The sequence below is a fragment of the Halyomorpha halys genome, unplaced genomic scaffold (genome assembly GCF_000696795.3).
Source record: "Halyomorpha halys isolate HHAL.00 unplaced genomic scaffold, Hhal_1.1 Scaffold397.1, whole genome shotgun sequence".
Taxonomy (NCBI): Eukaryota; Metazoa; Arthropoda; class Insecta; order Hemiptera; family Pentatomidae; genus Halyomorpha; species Halyomorpha halys.
This window is the reverse complement of record NW_027115275.1, coordinates 124,878-129,511: the sequence shown is the minus strand read 5'-3', so window position 1 is coordinate 129,511 and position 4,634 is coordinate 124,878.

The following is a 4,634-nucleotide window of genomic DNA, read 5'->3' as shown; positions in this document are numbered from 1 at the left end:
ATATAATGCGTCATGAAGTTGTACCCACCCGAGCTCAAATGGGAGTTATTTATTTATTCCCGTTATAATTAGGTATTAAATTTTTATTATGAGCACTTCAATCAAAACTCCTCTCTTGTTCGGATTCCAGAAATCTCTAACTAATCTACCCGTTTTCAACTTTGCACTGAAGAGAAGCTTCCAAATAAAACAAAGATAACTACATACGCCAAGAGTTTCTGAAATAATATGAAACTATGTAATATAAAAAATATTGTTGAGCCCTAGGAATTGATTATCAATAAACTATTAAGTCACTTCTTATTCTCTTTCAAATTTACGAACTAGCAGAGAGGCTTATAATGGAAACGAAGATCTCATCTATTTCCTTCTAGTATGTCCTGTTCACCTTTCAACACGAAATTTTCTTACATATGTGAGGGTTTATTGGTAGGTATTTCATAACTGGGCTTGTTCCATTTACAATTCAAATTATGTTTTATACTAATACTTGAAAGAGGAGAAGGAAATGTTGGCCTCAAGGAGGATAATAACAGAAAAATGAAATAATTAACATTCAGGTGGTTGATCATTCTTTCAAAACTTTATAATTAGAATAGAATCATAATTGGAGAATGACCCATATCTATTTTATTTTTTAATTGTCTCTTCTTAGCATTGTATTTCCTGGAATTCTCATTTTTCCTACATAAAATTAATTGACTTACATTTCCAAGTTAATATTTGCTGTTTGAAAATAATCTCTAGATGACTAGCCCTTTTTAAAATGTAGGCGTATCCAGGAAATAACCTTTTTGCATGGGTTAGAAGTAATGGATGGAATTAGATGGTATTTTTCTGACGCAAAATAGTAATTAATATTATCCTGTTATTAAGTACTAGTTTTATTACAGTTTGTTATCAATGATATGTAATCCGTAAGTATATTACTATTTTTTTTATATTTGTTTGTTCTGATTATTACATAATTTATTAGCATTAGATTGTTTCTTATTTTGTTTGGTCCTTTTGCTTTGATTAAATGTAGCAAATTTAGCTTTATTCCCTAATTTGTGGATTAATTTCTTCGGACACCATTTTTTAAACTAAATAATTTTGAATTGTAATTATTTCGTTATTAAAAATTATTGAAAGAAAAGGGTGGGTTACTCACCCGAGAGCTAATTCTTACATCAATATTCGCTTTGGGGTGAATCACAACATGAACTTTCCATGGTTCTGTTGGTACAGCGTCTGGACTGAATCCAAAAAATGTATCGCATTATGAGTCTACGCAAAAGAATGCCCGGTGCTAATAAGGCTTAATACATATTATGGCGTGTCTACACTCTGTTACGTTTAGGGTACTTCCAAAGTGAATCACCTAGAGTGAATAATCTTTGTTTTCGCATTTTTCCTGTAACAGAGACAATAACAAGACAGGAAAAATATAATAAATACACAACATGTTTTCAATCTAGTCCGACGAGTCAACACGAAGTTTATTGCATTTTTTACAACGCATTCATTCTGGTGTAATCAACGGTTCCAGGAACAGGACTGAAAGAATAAGTTAATTAGATATCAACTTCTCACCGTTTATCTTTGAAGTTATCTTTGGATTGGCCGAGACGCATATTGGGACGCGTTTGATGCACCACGACAGAATGTCACGACTGGAACTACACTATGGCACTATAACACGTTGGGGTACGTATATTGGGACGCTGTTTTTCCGTAGGTCTCGTCCAGCATACAGGTGTATTTCATTTTATTCAAATTTAATTCCTGATAAATTCTAATTTCAGGTAGGTACAGATGAAACAATTACAATAATTGATTTAAAAATTGAAAATAAATTTTCTGGATGAATAAACTAAAAAATAAAATTACAAGCGTATATTTCGGAGGATTTTAGGATATGGAACGTGTTATTAAATAAAATAATAATAATAATGAAGGCCTAACGAACCCGAAGGTTAGCGATACCCCTAATCGCCCCTCCAAACCCAATTCTACTAAATCACTTTTAACGTAATCCTCCCATCTACGTTTCTGTCTACCCCTCGGACGTTTGCCCATCGATTCAGTGTTTATTAATATTTTAGGAATCCGCTCTTTATTAAGCCCTACAACCTTACACGCCGCAATGTTATGACTTAAATTATATTTACAGACTGTACGTCCTTTAATTCTTAATCCTTTTTCGGTCCGAATATTTTACGTAATACTTTATTTTCGAAAACCTTAAGGCGCTGTTCATCCCTTAGTGTAAGAGTTTTAAAGTAAAATGGCATATGTTAGAATAACGACGGTCACAATACTATCCTTACATTAGGGAGGTTAGACACTTCTGATGTTCTGTCGTATCAATACTTTCCGTATACTTGCGATGTTTCTATCGATATTTTACATTAGATGTATCATACAATATGTATCGATACTGTTTCCTCTGATATCTTATTATTTGTCGCCTCCATATGATTTTTTTCTGAAAGAATTGATAATAGTAAAGCATCGTTTCCTCCTTTCAAGTATCGTATTGGAAGGAGTATCCTATAATATTTATACGATGATATTGGATATCGATATTTCCGTTAAAGTATCGTATCAAAAGTATTCATACTTTGGTTATGTTAACGTCCCTAATTGAGATATCGATATTATTATCGTTGAAATATCAATGTTTTCTGTTTTATTGCATATTATAATATCAATGTTTTATTCTCGATATTTTTGTAATTTCATCTTTTTTAGTAGCTCAGCAAAATGGGACGATACGTTGGTGTAGAATAAATATATTTAGAATGAGGTGTAGATAGTTGACCATAGATTAAAAAGTGGAGAAGATGGTCTGGGAGTGCGGTCAACAAAAACAAAAACATATTTATTCGTGCCGACATCTGGGAGCATAGGCAGAGATTCGGGCTAAACTAAAGTTATTCAGTTTAGCCAGAATCTCTGCCTATACTCCTTGATAAAGACCAGAAATTCAGGTCGAAACGTCGGAACGAATAAATAATTTTTTATTTATTTGCTAAACCTCCCCCCCCCCCACCCAACCACCTTATCCTATCGATCTATGCGTGGCGCTACAGCCCAATTTGGACCTTGGCCTCCTCAATGAGCCTTCACCACGTAGCACGGTCTTGTGCGGCCTCTCCAGTTGTGGACACTCAGAAGTTGCCTGGAAACCCTGATAACGGCATACTCCTATCTCATCCTTGGCCTATCTCTTCCTCTGGTCGGATGCATCCTACAGTCCGCAACCTCCTCTCATCCGCTGGCATCCTGACGACATGGCTAGACCTCATGTCTCCCTCACGGAACAACTCTTAGACCTCTCTGTTGGTTCGTCTCCTCCAATTCTCGCCAACCTTGACACAACCAAATATTTGGCCCAGAAGTTTTCTTTAGAAGACTAAGACCATCTTATTCACTTAAACATATTTTGTATTGTTAGATTTTTTTTTTTTTAACGACCATATCTTCATATATCACATATCTTCAATTAATTATCTAATATATTTCTATTTCATTATTTTAAAGTCAGTCTCACAGTTACCATGTAAATATCTTGGTTTGTTTACTTTCCTTCATAAGGTGTTAATAGACAGGTTAAATGCGGCCAATCATAAACTTTTAAATATGATGGCATTTACTAATTTAAAAGAAACTGATAAGCAGCTTAATGGAGATGAGAAGCAATTAATAAAACCCAATTGGCCACAGGAAATGACAACAGATGGAAGCCATGATGAGTGCTATAGTTCCTTTTTTCATTCAGTTCCTGTGTTGTTTAAGTAACTACTATTTCCGCTCGTTTCAATTGGCAGGGCTGTTTCCTAAAAATTTAGTGTTTATTAACTAGATCTTTGGGTAACTTTTATTTTGGGAATATTTTGTTTGATTACACCTATCGATATTTGCTAATTGACATTTAACAGATATATTGTTATGTTTTATTATTTATTAGGCCATTTTATCAATCTTCAATGTATTCGAATCACTTCACAATTATGTCTATTTAAAATTTTGGAAACCAAATTTCATCTGACAACAAATTTGTATTATTTCGTAAAAAACGCATATAATGAAAGATAAAATTGAAAGTTAATATTAATTATATTAATGCTATCTTTCTTATATATTAATGAAATTATAAAATTTATATCGCGCAAACATTTTTTAATTTAAAAATTTAGCGCCCTTGCTTATTTGTTCCAGGAATATTTGAAATATAGGAGAAAACGACATTTATTTATATAAGATATGTATTTTCTTATATAAACAAAAAACTTAAAATTTAAATAATACAAACACAAATATATGTATTAGTTTTATTTTTTTACTTATTTATTAGTTTTTAACATTACTAATACTATTGCTATTTTATTTAAATTTATTTCTACATTTTCGTTAATTCATAACTTCCTTTTTTTATTTTTTTTTTTACGTGTGATGGAAGTATTAAATTTGGACGAATTTACAAATTTAAATAAAAATTGTATATTGAATTCAATATTTGTTGACGGATCATCGGAAAAGAGGAATATTTGATATATGGGAGTGGAATATATAGAGAGGATAAAAAAATGTGTGCTTTTTTGTTCAAACCAAAAAGGAAAAAAAGGTACATATGAATAAAAAATAAT